This window comes from Protopterus annectens, chromosome 8.part0, assembly GCF_019279795.1.
Source record: "Protopterus annectens isolate FY-2018-M chromosome 8.part0, PAN1.0, whole genome shotgun sequence".
NCBI classification, from domain to species: domain Eukaryota; kingdom Metazoa; phylum Chordata; order Ceratodontiformes; family Protopteridae; genus Protopterus; species Protopterus annectens.
This window is the reverse complement of record NC_056741.1, coordinates 1,415,920,200-1,415,939,531: the sequence shown is the minus strand read 5'-3', so window position 1 is coordinate 1,415,939,531 and position 19,332 is coordinate 1,415,920,200. Positions and strand designations below refer to the sequence as shown.

At 38.0% G+C, this 19,332-nt stretch overlaps 1 protein-coding gene across 1 annotated transcript in view; it reads right to left on the bottom strand.

Moving 5' to 3' along the window:
• Positions 1-19,332, bottom strand: part of GRIK4 (glutamate ionotropic receptor kainate type subunit 4) — a 5,029,336-nt gene that overhangs the window by 1,960,011 nt on the left and 3,049,993 nt on the right. The window lies entirely within an intron of this gene.

The following is a 19,332-nucleotide window of genomic DNA, read 5'->3' as shown; positions in this document are numbered from 1 at the left end:
CATGCAATGCCCTTACTTACAAGATGAGCAATATAGAATGCCCTTTTTACCACTGTGAAGACATGGTGATCAAAGATAAAGTTATCGTCAACCTGTGTGCCCAGGTCTGTCACCACTGAGTGCATACTTAGGGCATTGTTATTGATGTGGTAGTTAGCAGGAACACTGTGCTTACTGAAAGGGATGATAATACATATTTTTGAATTGAGTTTAAGGCCATGACTTTGGCAGCCATCATTTGTTTGTGCAAGAAGTGCTTATAGGATGTTAATATTGCTTGGAGATTCTATGACTGCTCCCAGTTTGCAGTCATCAGCAAACTTTGTCAGTCACAGACCTTTAGTTTTAGCTTGTACTTTGGAGAATCAGATTCCAAACAGTAGAGGTCCCAGGACTGATCCTCGTGGAACACCACTGGTTACAGGTCTGCTGTTGGAGGTGGATTCCCCTAGTTTGACTATAAGTGTTCTATCAGTGAGCCAGTTAGCAACCCATCTAATGATATAAGGGTTGATACCTAGCTGGGTGACTTTGTCAATGATGCCTGAGTGGAAGATAGTGTCAAAATCCTTGCCTAAGTCTAGATAGGCTGTATGCACAGATTTCCCCTAGTCCAGAGCCTTGGAGACTGTCTCAAATAAGTCCACCAGGTTTAACAGACATGATCTCCCTTTGAGAAATCCAAACTGAGTAGGGTCAACTGTGTGGAGATTACCTATATCTTTGTTGATAAGGTCCGTGATCCATGCCCTTGCAGATAAGGCTAGTCAAGCTAATAGGTCTACAGTTCCAGGGGTCAATGGAAGCACCTCCTTTGTGCAAGGGGATAATGGTGGCCATTTTCCATTCAGCTGGGATGAAGCCAGAGCTTAGACTATGATGGAAAAGAGTACCCAGTGGTGCTGCTAATGTTTGTTTGAGCACATGTAGGATGCAACCTGGGATGCTATCAGGTACCATAGATGCTGTGTTTTTGGCCTTAGAGAGGGCGTTCATGACCTGCTCTTTAGAGATACAAGGTAGAGAGGAGGTAGTAGGGATGTCATAGGGTACGTGTGTTGGGGACTGGGAAGTGAAGTTTTCACAGAACCTGTCAGCTAACAGGTTAGCTATGTCCACAGACTCAGTATATGTGGTATCATTAACTACCAGTTTGGCACAAATTTGGGCTTTCCTTTTAGGTTACGGATGTAACTAAAGGATGCCTTGTGGTTGTCCTTAACTGAGGAAGCTAATTTGGATTCATAGTTTGGTTTGGAGGACTTCACAAGAAGTCTTATTTGCTTGTTTAAGCTGGGGAGGGAGTGTTTCCAGTTTAGGGCTTGCTCCCTCTTAGTCTTAGACAGCAATTTCTTCCTGTTATTGTAAAGCCTGTTAATTGCAGTTGTCCACCAGGCAGGTTTGCTCTTCTTTGAGGAGCTTTTTTTGGTCCTATCAGGTACAACCGAGTCAATGCATTTATACAGGTGTTTGCATAAAGCATTGGTATAGAACTCAACGTAGTTGCCAGTTCCATCTGAGGAGGTGGTGCAGTTAAGCTATTTATACCATCCTGTAAGAGGTTATATATACATGGATCTGCTTTGTATGCTCAAAAGCCCAAATACTTGAACATTATTTTCATGAGACAAAAATAACAAAAACTAAAATCCCAAACTGTACATTTTTCCATGGCAAGTAAACACTTGCCCAAAACTTCACAAAAACACACCATAGTATCTGAAACCCACCTAGGTGGGGCGCTATGCCCCCCCCCCACACACACACAACTATATCTGGGATTGCACTTCACTGGGGAAAAGGGCACATTTCCCCACATTGGGCAAATCTTTTCAGCCACGAGGGAAAACTTCTCAGTTAAGGTTTTCCATCATGATAAGCCTTTCTGGATCTGAGCCTCTTTGTTTTTTACTCTCCATTAATGACCATACTCTAAGCCTGCATATGACAAGGTACTCAGACAAAAAATGCACTTTGTGGCTTCCAATAATGGAAAAGGAGAGCCAATCAGCTGCATACCAAGCGGTAATATGTTTGCTGACATCTTGCAAATTGTCAAATATGCATTGTCTTGTATTTGTTTTTTTTTTTCATTGTCAATTAAAATTAGCTTTGGTACAGGCCATTCTTTTATCACTAAAAGGCGTCTGCACTGAAATCACCCAGACTTACTTACCCTCCTTTTTTCAGTCCCTGTTCCTCTCTCAGTCTCTAAAACTTATGACACCCAAAAAACACAAGGATGCTATTTCCAAGTTTAAGGCTAGGACTATAAATTTAGGAGCTAACTAACTGAGCAAATAAAATCTTAGGGGAGGTGGTGCATTGAGTAACATGAAATGGAAGGTCTTGATATTTGTCAGATTAGACAAGGGATGGTCAGTAGGAAATTATTTAGATTATACATACATATTGTACCTATTCAAAAGAATGGCAGTGGAAGACAATCATGCACTTGCCTATTGGGACCATGATAATGCACATGATACTGCAAATTAACTTGTGTGCATCTCTTTTTCCATGAACAGAAATAAGTAATCCCCAAATCATTAGTGATCACCTTCTTCCTTAGACCAGTTTGCAAATTTACACCTTGGATCTGCATGGCTATAAGTCATTTTCTTTATTATGTATTCAGATAAAGGGAGCACCAGTCAAATAATGGAAGACTTCACTTTCAGACTAATTCCAAGTCTAGCCTTCAATAATGCAACCATTTTAGATTTCAACCTGCAAATCTGTGTTTGATTACAAGGATTATTACTTCATGCCACTCCATTTCTGTCCCCAAGAATTTGGGACAAAGCCCAAAAATAACGGGTGACAAAGACTCAAAATCAGGAAACGCTTTTAAATATTACTGTAATTCACTTAAAAAGTTAATAGAACAAGAAGTTGTATTGAATATGAAAATGCTAATATGGTTTGCTCTCTTTTCTATTAATGTTTGCTTAATAGAGAATGTAATATATATGTTTAAAAAATACTACGTTTTGCAAAAACATGCATTTTCTGAACAATGAAATGTATAAAAACTTGAATGCCTGTCATTATTGACTATCTGTAATCCCCAGTTATTTACCAGAAAATTAAATTTTTTTGAAGGAGAGGGCAAAAATATAAGGCAAAATCAGAGTCATTCTGCAAAATCAGGGACATTAACAAGAGAATCCCTTGCTCACTACACTTGTCTAATTTTAAGCAATACTATGCACAAAAGCAATTTGAAGACTTGAATAAACATGAAAATAGTACAGCAGCACTCCATGTTTAACATGTACTAAACATTATGAGGTCTGCAGAGGTCAGGTCAGGCAATTAACAGGGATGTCTCATCTGTGCTACCTGGCACGAAGACACAGTGGTGAGAACACGGAAGACAGCTGTAAAAGAGCAGGGGAAGAACATCAGGCCACTGCAAAAGTGAAATTTTCTACTTTTTAATTAGCATTTCTGAAATAAAAAAATGCATATTTGGTAAGGATCATCCCACCATACAGCTAGTTTGTCAAACATTGTTATGTATTTCACTTTGCTACACTCTGCATCAAATAATTTCTAAAATTATATTCAAAACAAAGATCTACTGTAATCAAACAGAATCTCTGAAGAAAGTATCTGAAACATAAAAAAATGCCAGAATCATTCATCAGGTAACTTAGATCATCTATTTTTACTGCTATGAGAATACTTGTTTTGTGTCTGTGTTCAGACCAATGGTGACATTTAAGCTAGTGTGTAAAGAAATGGATCACATGAATATCAAAATGTGTAATATACCTGTTGAATGTATAACTGTTGCTTGCTTGGCCCAATGTTACCTTTTGACAACAATATATTTTATGACGATGCCTGCACACCAAGGTAGTGTCTACAGAATAAGGCTGGGTAGCAAGAACAGGCTCTTTTCTCTGCATAGTTCTTAGGGGATCTCCAATAACTCTGTTAAAGTTATACCTCTATACTTAGGTTAAATTGTAGCCAATTGTTTATCCACAGCTTTATCAGGTAGCTTTAGCCTTATCTTCCAATTTACAGTGGAGCCACATACTCAAAGCAAGGGTCTTGTCTGGTTAGCTACAGGCTTGCCTGTGAAAGCTCCAAGTTGACATCTACTTGAAATTGTGTAGCAGATTACAGAACTGGTCCCTATCTCAGAGATTTAGAGGTTTGGCCATCATCACATTGCAGATGACCTTGGTTTGACTAGCAGGTTGAGAATGGAATATATTTACTAGTGAGAGATGAGAATGAAAATCTGATGAAATCTTGTCAATCCATGGGTAAAAGGACTTTGATGAAGTCTGACCACTGGAGCACTTCCTAGGAGAAAGCTCAACACTTAGTTGCAACTTCAGGGACTTGGTGGCAAAAGTCCACCTAAAGAGATAATACTCTCCAGATGAAAACTGAGAATGACTTGAAGCGCACTGACAACAAACAAGCATAGCTTGGCATTGCTCTCTACTTGCCAGGAAAGATGTAGCAGGCTTTTAGGAATGTACAAAACAAGTCCCCTAACTTATCACAAAATGTTGGATGTATTTCCTTGTTTTCATCTCTTCCAATAAGGCTGAAGGAGATATGGCTTATGGGCTGCTGGGGGGAGGGGGGCATAAGCCAAAGAATATTTCAAAAAGTTAGTGCATCAGCGACAAACAGAATTTTATCTTGTAACGTTCACTCTTGTTAAAGAATATCACCTTTAATGTGCAATGATAGGCTATTACTGTGTGGGTGTGTGTGTGTGTGTGTGTGTGTGTGTGTGTGTGTGTGTGTGTGTGTGTGTGTGTGTGTGAAAAGGATGATACTTGTACCTGCTTTCTGAAACCAAACCATTATTTATTTATTTTTTAACCAATTATTGTAAACTTTTGTTATGGAACTATAAACAGAGACTAGCTCATTGTTTTTCTTTTTCTAACTTAGATGCTGCTTAGTAATAAACAGAGATTGTCCCTATAGGTAGGTTAGTATCTAATGTTGGACTTTCTGTAGCATTTCTCAGTATTATTTGATCATCTAGTATAGATCCCATGTGGTGTATCACTGCTCCAACCCTTGGTTAAGGACTGGTCACATTGTGCATCTTGTGAATTTTCACTGTTACTGGTATGCAGCAATCTCAGTACAAATGATTCGTACACGAGACAAAAATGGGATTGAGAATAGTGGGTCAGTGGTTCAGTACTCATTAAGCTGAGGCTTCTTAACGAGGCTAGTTAGTAGAAATGTGCTCAGGAATATATGTAATCCTGATAGAGACAAGGACTTCCAGGATATATGATGTAGAGTTTTGTTGCTCAACAGTCATTCTGTTTATCTGTTTGTTTCAACACTTAGTGACATGAAGCCTTGACTCCCTTTTGAATCATTCTTATTAAAAAAAAAAAGTGGAAACATTTCAAGGATTTTGGTGAATATGATAGTCTGATGTTTACATCAGGGTTACAAGCAGTGGCGTAGCTAGAGTTTGTGCTGCCCAGGGTTGTCTTTTGGTTTGCCACCCCTCCTCTCTCACAAAAATCATGGTCAAATGCCCCCCCCCCCATACATGTTCCCCACAGCCATTCCAGTGTCCTGTTACTTGGCTATTTCTCCCCATTTACCATAAACACTGTAATGTGCATACTGCTTTATGCTTTACTTCTACAATGATTATTTGAATTTCATTTAAAACTTTTATTTTAAAAGTTATAGGACAAACAATGATAGACATCTGCTAAATAAACCAATACAGTCTCACAATGAAAACAGACTTAGCATTAAAACTTCTCTGCCCTTTAAACTCACGTTCATTGAAACAGCATTGGAACCCACATTCAAGGAAAATGCATCTGGGCAGTGGTGGATAAAGTTTACCTTTCGTCTGTTTTCAAATCATAGGCCCCTTACACACACACTTAGAACCATGCAAACATACACGTGTTCTTTGATTCACCTTCCTGATTGTATTATATTCCTTGTATAATACAGCACACTTGTTACAGCGTGTTTTAAATTTATTGTTTTGAACATTTTTCCAGTAAGCAATGAAACAGAATGTATGAACCAATAATGACAAAACTGCCCAGTTCAGAACTTTTCCATCATAAAAGTCTACTCAACCTTCTGCTATTACAATCCACCAATATCAGTAAATATGTGCAATCTCTGCAGATGTAAAAGTCATCTAAATAATTCCACATCAAAGAGATCTGTAACTAATGAAGAGGTTGCTGCTAGCATACAACTTTAGATTTCATTGCTTCATCTACAAATAAAGTGCCTGTTGCCCTTTAAGAATAAATTGCCTATGTTACATTAAAACAAATGATAAGCTAGTAATATTGCAATAGGGAATGGATGGCAAATTGATAACAGGTTTATAGCTACTAGGTATCTCATCCAAAGGATGACATTCTCAGGACTGCAGCATCCACCCCCTTTAAAATACAACATAGTATAGTATCAGCAACCCATCTACATACTGTGGGAGTAGAACCCACAGCCTTCTTGCATCAAAAGCAAATTTACTACCTGTTGTGTCACTAATAATGCAAATTGACTTAACATAAGCAGTACTAAACTTCTCTTCTCCTGAAATTCTCAGCCCCTTGTAAAATCCACTTGACACTCAACTATATTTCTGAACTTTGCTGTGAAGGAAATCTGGAAAAGCCAACATTTATTGGGGGGTGAGGAACAAAGGCCCAAAACCAGGGACGCATTTTAAAAATTGCTTGCATAATCTTAGAAAGTTGCTAGAATAAAATAGTTTGTGTTACTATGTGTTTCCAGAAAGATAGGAAGACTGAAACTTAAATGGCTATCATTTAGTAAATTCAGTTCTCTCTGATTTGCCAGAAAACCACCATTTTAAGTGTTAGGAACAGACCAAAATTCCAGACATTTTGTGAAAATCTGGACAGTTGACAGCTATGGACTTAACTCCTTGAATCACAAGTGGTGATATGGGTAGAGAATTCAGGCTCTTGTTCCTTGTACCTAAGGTACAGAGTTTGAGCCTGAGTAACACTAACCACCAGATTTACTTAACTGGGGCATTTCACACACACACACACACACACACACACACACACACACACACACACACACACACACACACACACTTCTCCCTAAAGTGGGCAGACATTGTAGAGACATGATGCAGGGGACCACTCTTTAAAGAAGAACGTCCTTAAAAAAAATTATTTTTTTTAATTAAAACTATTACAAGTCCCAAAAGTGCCGCCCGGAGTGGACTGCAGTTCTCGCCCCCTCCTAGCTATGCCACTGGTTACCAGTGAACAAAAAGGGCTTTGGCTGGCTGTTAAACTCACACTACATAATATTCTGAGACAACTGCCTTTTGATGTCAATGAGGTAATCTTCTAAATCTCTTTCTCCTTCACCACCTATACCTTTAATATTGTTCAGGATTGTAGGAAGTACTGTTTTTTTTTTTTCTTCTGTGTGCTGGAATATGATAGGATCAACATGGTCTCATGTGTGTCATGTCTGCTATGCACATGCTGCTGAGATCCCCTTGTATGACATCTCTGTAATGTCATCTTCCAGAGCAGAATGATACATTCAGCGACTTAGCAGATGTCAACTCAACACTATCACTCTCAGCAAATATCTTCATACCTCTTAACTTCTTTTCTCAAAATAATTGGGGGGGGGGAACAAAAGCCCAAAATTAAGGAATCTTTTTAATTATTACTCTAATTCACTTAAAAAAAGTTAGTATCCCAATAGGTTTTGCATTAGTATGCATTTTCTGAAGAATGATTAATTAATTACTTAATTAATTAAGTAATTAGCATTTGTTTAGCAGGAAAGTCCGATTTGTCCATGACAGGCCCCTTTTCAATGTGTGCTCAGGGAGAAAAGCTCCATGGTTAAGATGTCTTACAAGTTTGTCATGCAGTAAAATACAAGGTAAAACAGAAAATCTGAACCGTCACATGTAAGGTACAATTATTTGTATATAATGAAAGCAAAAAAAAAACAGAAAAGATCCTGGAAGTCATTATATTTCACAAAGTTACATTTTTACTGCACCAATGATAAACTACTGGGTCATCTGATGAAAGCTCAGAAGCTTAGATTATGCAAGAATACCAAAAGGACACTACAGATAATGGACAGATGGATCGAGCTGTAGCAATGTTTAGCCAGGAGAAGAGTGGCAGGAGTGTAGTTTAGCTTTGAATTATTTTGAATTTATGATTTGTCTTATGTGTTGTTAGAGAGTATGCCAACATTGCTTCACTGTATTTACTGATTTGGTCTACAGACTTGGGCAAGATCTGTGTCGTTAGACCTGAGAGAGCCAGATGGGGAGCACTATATTACTACTGTCTTTACTGCTGGACGTTTGTTTGGGTGAGGAAGCACACTTTGAGCCAATTAAAGTTGATTGAATTCTTGATAGTTGAGGAAATCCAAACAGTTTAGTTGGCTGACTGTTAGGCAAGGATGCATTTTACTTGGCAGGTGAGTTGCAAATTTTGCTATTTTATTATAATATTGTTTACTTTTGTTAAAAGGGAGGAGTTGACGTTTTTTAGTAGGAGAGAGACAGGAGAAAGTTGGCAATAGCTAAGAGAGGGTAGTGGTCTTTCTAAACTGCAAGATGAGGTAGTATGATACTTTATACTGGAAACCTAGTTTTATATAGCTTTTTTGATATAATTTTGGATGTGTAGATTGCATTTTAGATTATAGTACTGCGATGGTGGTGCTGCGGTAGCGTTGTCGCCTCACAGTAAGACATTGTCCTGTTCTATTCTCAGCTAGAGCGTCTTCTGTGTGGAGACATGCGTGAATGGGCGTACCTTCGTTGAAGGTTGTGCGTCAGAGCTGGCAACTCGACACGTAAAATCTACTGCCAATCATTAGCGGACCGGAGTTCCGCTGTGGCGACCCCTAACCAGGAAAAGCCGAAAGACACAATAACAAGATTGAATTTTAGACTTCAATTGATTTTTTTATGTGTGAAAACCTCAAGCCCAGTGGTTTGTCTAGATAATATAGTAAAAGTATTTTTGTGTTAACAGTATTGTTTTCAGATGAAATTTTTGGTGTGTTTGGGCAAAATTCAGATGTCTGGTATCTTTTGTGTACTATAATTCAGTGAGTTACCAAAAAAAAAATAATCAAGGACAGGACAAAACCATGAAGGAAAATTGGGAATGTTCTGCAAAATCAGGGACCTTTAAAAGATAGAAGAATATCTCATCAAGTACATCAGTGTTGGTTCATTTTTTCTTGGAATTTTTAGACATACAATGACAAATGCCACAGAATGGCACTAAATCTGTTCAGTATGGCCTCTCCAGTACATTAAACGCAGATCCTACCTTACTAATTCTGGTAAATAAACCTCCTTCCACACTCCAAATGGTCCTGCAGAATCCTTGGGGAAGTTTCATTTTTCTTCTGCTGAATCAATATGCTGCTTCTTTTTCTTTATCACCACAATTAGCTGTCACTATTCAGTGACCACATCCCCCCCTCCAAATGTCTGCCTGTAACATTTAGTCACAAGAAGCATTATGGACAGAGCGGCATTCCTAACAGCACTGCAGCTCTGCCTCACTCTTGACATTAGTGTGAAACAGGAAAGGGGACCAAGATACTGGAAAAAGATAGGTGTTAAAAATATTTGTAAAAGTAAAGGGAAGAGGATATGAGATGGACAGTTAGAGACCAGTCAGCATGCCTCCATCTGTGGGGAAGTTTAATAATGGAACTGCTAATCTTTAAGCTACTGGCAGAAGAGGTACTTCTGCTAGGTATTATTGAAATAATTAATGTTTTACTTGTACAAGCTCTCTAGAAATATATGCAGTCATGATTCCTACAGATCGTCGTAAGAGCAAACGATAAAAGCATACAGACAGACACTGAGTACACTAACTTCAGAAGTGTTTTTGAAAATGTAGAACAACTGCTGATAGGTAGAAATAACAAATAATTCTCAATCATGTTAGTAAGATGGTCTATAAACTGGGCAAGTAATAGGGGACGGGTACTGAAAACCATGGAATTACACAGGTTCTGGAAAGCCACAAGAACTGTTGCTTGGACCATAATTGACCGATCTAAATGCAAGGGATACAGTTACTACCAGTAATATCTTGCAAAGCTAGTACAGTAAAAATGTCAAAATGTTATTTAGAAGCTATGGAAAGCACAGGATGAGATAGGATATTAGACAAAGGCTGACCATTTTCTATTTTAGAAATGAATGAAGTACAAAAATGAATGTTGTAATCATAAGATTAAAAGAGATAACCATTATAATGAAAGATTCTATAATTACATTACACAATCAAAAGACATTCAAGTGAGACAATCAAAAGGCAGAATATGGTAATATGCAAATAAGCTGTAGAAGGTCATTAGCATAAAGTCCGTTGGAAATTCTAACCCTGAGTTACATCAGCCTAATAAGATCATGGAGAGATTATCACAGCTATTTTTGGACACCTGTAAATTCAAGGCATAGAAGAGCAAGAACAGGGAATATCTAAAAAAAGATTCACAAAATTGTAGTATGAATAATTTTGTACTGACAGATTAAAACTATTAAAGCTGGACAGGCTCCATTATAACAAACCAAGAAGAAATCTCTTCCTAGTTTTTACAGTTTTATATGATGAACATTTGTTTCACTGCCTGGATCTTGTGAGAAGCAACACAGAGTGTATCACTACAGAAGATCACAGAAGAATAAAAAGACAAATGTGAAGAAATAAAAGACGCAGAAAGTCATCCACTGAATGCATGGTGGGAGAGTGGAAAAAGTTGATATTGTCTGTGATGGAAACTGGGAACTTAGGAAGATGTGAGATGATTACTTTTTCTTGCATAACAATGAACTCTTTATATCCCCACTGACTCACCACTGCCAAAAGGACTCTTGTTTAAAATCTTAAGTATTTTGCAAATGTGAAATGTCTGGCTGTAGCTGAAATAATTCACTTATTGTTTACATACAGGTATATCCGAAATTTACTTAACAAATGGTGCGAGATTAGTACAGATAGGTCTAGCCTTATGTACAGGCAAACTAGGCAACATCTAAGGTCACCAAATATTTAGGAACACACTTTCTCCTTTTATTTATTTTTAGAGCAATGTTTCCTTACTCTAAAAAATAAAGAAATAAAAGGCACCCCGGCCAAACAAAAATGTGCCCACAACATAGAATATACCACAGGGGAGAGGTACCTCAGTTGATTTGACACAATTCAAGTCAGTTTACGTTTTACAGAACAAAAACAATTATGGACTTTCTGCAGAGGTCTGTATATGGACAACAGGAATGTTATGGTGAATTATGTGTTATATCTATTTTTATAAAAACTGTCAGTGATCAACCAGACATTTTTGACAATACTTTTTGTTTTGTGTGGACAGCTGAAGTGTGAAGAATGACATGGTAAGACAAGTTTCATTATTATTTTTACAGCAATGCTAGCAGTGATTGACCAGATATTTTTGACAATATTTCATTGGCTTGGTGATTGGTGTGTATCATCTTGGATTAGAATATTTTTATGTGTGGCAACTTGTTTGTGTAGACCATGGAGGCAAAATAATATTGCATAGCCATCTGATGTGGCTTTAACTGCTGTGTTGGGGTTGGCTGGATGAAAGTAACAGATCCTGTTTTCTCATTCACTCAGCTTACAGAGTCACGATTTCTCTTTACGTCTTAAAACATCTTAAATTGTAATACTTTAATGTTTGGCAGCTTGTTTGTGTGGACTATGGAGGTGAAATATTACATAGCCATCAGATGTCATGGCTATTACTGTTGGGTGGTGGTCGGGGTTAAATAGATGAAAATAGTTGATCCTGTTAGCATTCTCTCTGTTTAAACAGTCACTGTTTGGCTTTGCGACTAGTGTGCATTTGTGAGAAGAAAGATGGACAACTTAACTGGACACATAACTCTCAACTGCCCAGATTCTGTCAGAATATAGAAACTATTGAGATTTTTGCTTCATATTATTGGTTTGTTCTTCCTAAAATATGTGGGTTTATAGCAAATCACTGAGGACCGAAGTCACTAAATAATGACATACATTTGAGTTGCAGGCTTCATATCCTTTAGAATGCAAAAAGCAACTTTCTAAGTTTATAAGAACAGTATTTAAAATGTGTCCCTTTGTCCCTCCCTACACTCATTATTTTTGACTTTATACATAATTGAGAGTTGAGAGGTATTACTGGACACTGGATATGTACTGACAGAATAGGCATAATTGCTGCAGTTGTCTTCTATGGAGGAAAATGACTAACTGACTGCTCAAGTTTGCTTATTATTTTTGCTTTGCAGAACTAATGTCCTACTTTACATGAAGTAATGTTTAATATTTTAATATGTGGCAGCAGTTTGTTTGAAACAAAGTTGAAATTCATTACACAATCATCTTTTCTCAAAATCAGATGTCTACACTGTACTTAGAAGGGGTTTATAACTGCTTAGTTGGGTTTGTCTGGTTGAAAGTTACTGACCCTCTTGTTAGTTGTTCATTTAACAAGTCACCCCTTATTTTTTGAGAGATAAATGCATCACAGAATACCCAGATGAAAACTATGGGTGCCTGGTGGACACCACACACTAAAGGTGTATAAGTGCATTTTAACATGGGCCTAGTAATCACCTCTGCATTGAACCTAGCTAGTCTAAAATTAACCCTGCTCGTAGGTATACACAGAAGGTCACTGTGTGTGTGTGTGTGTGTGTGTGTGTGTGTGTGTGTGTGTGTGTGTGTGTGTGTGTGTGTGTATGTGTGTGTGTTGGGAGGGATGCCATTATTTCTTTAAGATTACTCCCAAACCTCAGAGGTGGCAATATCATATGTTGGGCTGGGGACAGTGTAGCCATTACTTCTTTAACTTTTTCCTTACAAACTTCAGAGGGGTGCAAAGAGGGTTATTATAGCTTGTATAGGAACACTGTACTGTCTAGAAGTAACATGTTACATGTTAGAAACACTGTTGTAAGTATTTTTTTTATTTTCCTCACAATCAAACATGTGATTCATATATAGAGGTGGCTATCTTTTTGGGGAAAGTAAATAAGCATGCTGTTTATATATGTCTATCAGCAAATATGTTCTTTTTTTTTTTTTTTTTTTTTTTTTTTTACTTTTATGTCAAGCTGAAGTCAAAACAGTACACAGAAGGTGGCGGTCTTTTGGGAGTAGGGGGTGAGGAAGCATACTGTATATAAATATGACAGTAGCAGCTTGAAATATATGACTATGGGCATTTATGCCTTAATTTTAATCCCAATTTAACATGAGAGGGGGATGGACAGAAAGTGACTAAATATTCCTAGATATGATATATGTAACCTCACAAACATTTGTCTTTTCAGTTTATTGTGAACTGGTATTTGATCAGCTTTGGGCATTAAAACTTGGATACAGCATATTTCTTCTCTGAATTAAAAAAAAGTAAGACTGAGGTGGTGCTGCGCCAGCGTTTTCGCCTCACAGTAAGACGTTGTCCTGTTCGATTCTCAGCTAAAGCGTCTTCTGTGTGGAGACATGCGTGAATGGGTGTACCTTCATTGAAGGTTGTGCATCAGAGCTGGGAACTCGGCACGTAAAAATCTACTGCCAATCATTAGTGGACCGGAGTTCCAATGTGGCGACCCCTAACCGAGAAAAGTCGAAAGACACAACAACAACAACAACTGAATTTCTTTTTCATGTGTATGATTTTTGTTCGGGTGGCAAAAAGCTCTAAAATGCTCCTCAGAACATTTATAACCCCATAGCTTGTGTGGGCCTAGCAGCCCGCATGGAGCTTTTTTCCCTAGGGTGCCAGTTTATCTAAAGCTGATCATGAGTATGGGGTTAATATTTGCAAAACTGAATAATAATGTTTAGGTTTATCATGCATCCGATGGTGTTTAGCCACATTCTGACTTCTACAGTAACCCCATTAACTGCTGACATAATTTTCAGATTTTTACTAGTCAAGTAGGGGATAGATAATAATTACCAGCCCTTTCTTCTGTATCATACATACATACACGCATATACACACACACACACACACAAACACACACACACACACACACACACACACACACTGTACACACACACACACACACACACACACACACACACACACACACACACACACACACACACACACACACACACACACACACACACACACACACCTTTGGACAATTTAGAATAGCCAGTCCACTTACTATGTGTCTCTGGGCTGTAGAAGGAAACCAAGGTACCCAGTGGAAACCTACATGAAGGGACAACAGCCAGACTGCAAAGAAGAGAGCCCTACCAAGAACTGAACCAGACAACCTCTTGCTGTGAAGAGACATTATTATTCACCATAACATGCAGGCAGTTATAAAACATGAGGGTAAGGAAAGTTACTTGGATTACAATGCTAGTGAAGTAGGGTCCTGGTTGTATTGTTGAGACTTGACAGTACAAGTTCTATAACTCTGAGGAAATAAGCATGATCAGCAGAAATATATGCCAAGTCTGAATGTTGCTGTATCTTGGAGAATTCTACCTTCCCCAAGGTACAGCAATCCCATAGTTAACATATATACGTAATGGGTATTCAGGGTGCAGTGGAGTATTACAGTAGATTTTGTACTTTTCAGATTTACCTACAGGATCATGCTTATTTTTTGGTGTTCAAGTTTCACACTGTCAAGTCCTGACTTTGACTAACGCACCAGTGAAGTGGTATGCAAGGTGGGGTCGATGTGAAATCTGTTTACAAATAAAGGACACACCTTCTTGCAAAATCACAGAGAAAAAAGTCATCAGTATTACAATCTTAGAAAATAAAATGAAGGATGATATAACTCATGACATGAAAATATATAAGTGAGGACAGAATAATGTGCTAGTTAGTGTTTATAGTGTGCAATATTGGAAGTTTGGTAGATGGCATTCTTTATTAATTTTGGATTTCTAGTTAGTAGCCAATATAATGATGGTTTATATTACAGTTATTAGATGCCAGTTTTATGTTTCAACCCATTTTTAGTGTGTCTTGAGTTATGATGGCACACACCAGTAGTAATGTTGTATCAAGTGTGGCAGTAACGTACTATTACATTATTTTTGACACTTTCTTTTTCATTAAAAAATACATATGTTATTTTAAATTAGTGCTGATTAATGCATTTTGTTGGTACATGAAAGTACTAACAGAGCACTGACCCTGAACTAATTTAAAGAAGAGCCTAACTTGAACACAGAGCTGAAGGCTGTCGTGCTTATAATCAGTACAAACTTCCTTTTCTTCCTGTCCTGCAACACAGAAAAAAATGTCATGTGACAGTATGACCTAAGTGGTGACATCAATGGTTTATAAAACAAGTGATGTCAGTGCTAAAGTCATGCAATAACAAAGGCCATTCCACGCTACTGTGTGATCATAGGTAGTGGTATGTGATATCAGTGCTTTACGTCATGCAGTAACAAAATTTGTGTCATGTGATATTGTGTACTAAGCAATGACATCAGCAACAAGTGATGTCAGTGATTTTTGAGGTTTACCTCAGTTATCCATGGCAGACTAAGCAAGGCTCAACAACCAGCTCCTTTGTGATTTTTTTTTTCCTTCAGCAGGGATCTTAAGAAGTTGGCATACAACTCATCTGCAAGCACTGCAAAAGAGATACATCTTACTACTTATCCGCATACCTCTCAAGTGTACCTCATTATGAAGAACGTACCTCATTTGGGTCTTAAAAAGTTCATGTTCCTCAAAGTTCCTTAATGTTCCACATTGAAAGACCCTGTCACGCATTAAGTGTTAGGAATTTTTTAAGTGAAATCCATGGTAAATAGAAATGAATCATATTAATTCATTAAAAGATCTTCTTTATAAGTAAAACCAGCATATTTTAACCATCCTATGGCCTTTCTTGTTGAAGTTGTTAGTAAGCCATTAGTATGTGCTCCACATTTTGCCCATTTGTTCCACATTATGAGGGCTAGTGTTCCTCATCTTGGAGATGGAAGGTTGAGAGCTATGCTTATCCGGGATTTTAACCCCAGTGTATGAGGAAATCTTTTTTCCTATCTTTTATTTTCTTTTTGCTTTCCCTGACTTTGCTGCAGTGCTAATGTATTTATTTGTTTCTTCCGGATATTTTAAAGTCCCAGTTCGGAGTAGAAGGCACCTAGTGCAGATTAACTGCTTGAGAGTTACAAGAAATTTAACTACAAAAGCCCCTCCCCTCCTATCACATTCACTCAAAACAGTGATCACATTAAAACCATTCTGTGAAGGCCTTCCCCTTGAACTCATTAAATTTCAGTTACCCACCCATTCATGCCTTCATACCCTTTAGGCTTACACTCAAGTAAACAGTTTCCTTAGATAATCACATCGCCACAGTAGTCAGGAAATCCTTCTATGTGGCACAGCTCATCACAAAAGATTTCTCATCCAGGAAAAAGAGGTCATTGTTCCCCTCTACTCATCACTCATTAGACCCATTATAGAGTACAATGCCCCTTTTGGTATGTACCTCACAAAACATCTACAACAACTGGAAAGGCTGTAGAAATACCTCACAAAGAGGATTACTGGCCTCAAACAGATACCCTGCACAGACCGTCTCAAAAAAACTCCATCACATATCACCTACTCAGAGGCGATCTCTGCCTAACATACAAAGCTATGTCAAACCCAGAGCTGTTGGACATGCTCCACTTAAAGTAATCCCAATACCTCCTAAACTTTATCACCACAATAAACAAAACATGCTGGAGGGATAGATTCCTGTCCCAGAGACTTCCCATACTCTGGAACAAACTACCTATCTATATGAAACAAACCTCCTCATTAGCACTCTTCAAAAAAATCTTGATGATTGGATGGGAAATAGGAAATTCACCCCGGGGATCACCTCTGTGGCTCTGCTTGACAGGGACACAGGAAAATAATTTTCTTGGGTGGCGAAAGCCAGGGTACCTTTTTGGCTAGGCTTGAATAGGCCCTAGGGCCGATAGCCTAGTACCTACCTATGAACATATAAATAATTTTTCCACTTCAATTCTGGCATCCTGCATTAGTACCAATACCAGTTAATGTCTTGCAAAGTAACTGTAAATGGACAGAACAGAATACACATTTTGTTTATAAAAGAAAATTGATTGATGATGGTTTATTTCAGACAGTGTCAAACTGCCTCATACTGTGAAACAACATACCTCTTACTGACAAGACTTTAAGTGTTGTTCAAATGTATAATTGTATCCAAGCTATTTAAGCTACACTGTCAGTAGCAGCAAAATCGTAGCTATTGTGGGGCAAAGGGAGCAGTTGACTGGGTGCAAGATATTAATGGGCATGATCAGCAGTTGCTGCTGTGACTTTGCTACACCACTAGCATTGAGAAATGAATGCAGCTACAGTAAGTGGTGCCAGTGCTGAAGAGCTGAGTGGATGGTATGATAACAGTAGCAAAAGGCTTGCAATAGTATATACTTGTATCTGTAGCAAGCTGTCTGCTACAGTTCAGTTTAAAACCTAAAACTTTTTTTGCACCAGATTGGGCAGAATGGACCTCAGTAGAAGAGTGCATGGATTTTTTTCTCTCTTCTCAAATTAGAATTGAAGTGCACCGGATGAGAGAATGAAACTGGGTGACAGATGAACCAGCTAGGACTCTGATTAGTAGCCCCATCTCCAACACACACACACACACACACACACACACACACACACACACACACACACACACACACACACACACACTGCACTCCTATGCAAAGGCTCAGGGAAACATGCATGCAAAAGCGTTATGGAGCCACAAGCTTAATAAAGCCAAACCTGTTTAATGCAGCACATGACACAATCTCTGTAAATCACACATACACATACACACACACACACACACACACACACACACACACACACACACACACACACACACACATAGTTACTGTAACTCAAGTGTGTGCAAATCCATAACAATGCACTGCATGGTGTTACAAGTGAACAATGTCAGACTTTAAAGTGCAAAGTGCAGAAGTGTGACCTAATAACCCCCAAAACATTCTCATCATTGGTGTGTTAACAGACACATACCTCAATGGACCGCTCAAGCATTTGGGATAATGTCAAGTCTATCTGAAGCCAACATTAGGGACATAACAATTAGGCTAAACAGGATTAAGTGTGATTACATAAAAAGTATTCAAATTATACAGAACAATTTAAGGATTACGGAGAACAACATATCTGCTTCACAACCTGCATTTCCAGAAAAAAAAAGTTGGCACTCATCCAATGGCTTCTGTGAAGGAAGCTACTACTACTACTACTATTACTGCTACTACTACTGCTACTACTACTACTATTGCTACTACTACTATTGCTACTACTACTAGTCCTACTACTACTACTGCCACTACTGCTATTACTACTACTGTTACTACTACTACTACTGCTACAACTACTACTACTGCTACTACTACTGCTACTACTTCTACTACTACTACTACTGCTACTACTACTACTGCTACTACTACTGCTACTTCTACTACTATTACTACTACTGCTACTACTACTACTACTAATGTTTCTACTACTATTACTACTACTGCTACTAATACTGCTACTACTACTGCTACTACTACTGCTACTATTGCTACTACTACTGCTACTTCTACTGCTACTACTACTACTACTACTACTGCTACTACTACTACTACTACTGCTACTACTGCTTCTACTACTACTACTGCTACTACTACTACTACTATTACTACTGCTACTACTAATGCTACTACTACTACTACGACTACTACTGCTACTACTGCTTCTACTACTACTATTATTGTTGTTGTTATCATAACTTCTACTATTACTGTATTCTTCTCAGCCTAAAGTAAATTAACAATCCAAAATGCTTTTAATCCAATGGGCTTCACCTCTCTCCCCAGAGAGTACAGGTACTTAATAAAATATTTCCATCCCTCTAGTGTCTTTTTGATATCTTGAACTTGCAAAACAAAAATACTTCACAAAAATATATACTAAAAAAGGTAGCTTTGCTATGTCCCACAAACTTCTGAGAAAACATGGGTGACTTAAAAACTTTCTTTTCTGTTTGGAAGACACTGATGGTTGTACTATTCATAAAACTTGTGTTAAAGATCCAGAAAGGGTTAGACACCTTGTTGATAGGTAGTGGCATCGTTAATATTTGTAAAGAAACAACAAAAAGCCATAAGCCAATAACTCATCTCAGGACTAGCAGCTAACATTGGGTAAGACAGCGATTCAGGTTGTAGCTTGCTATAGGTC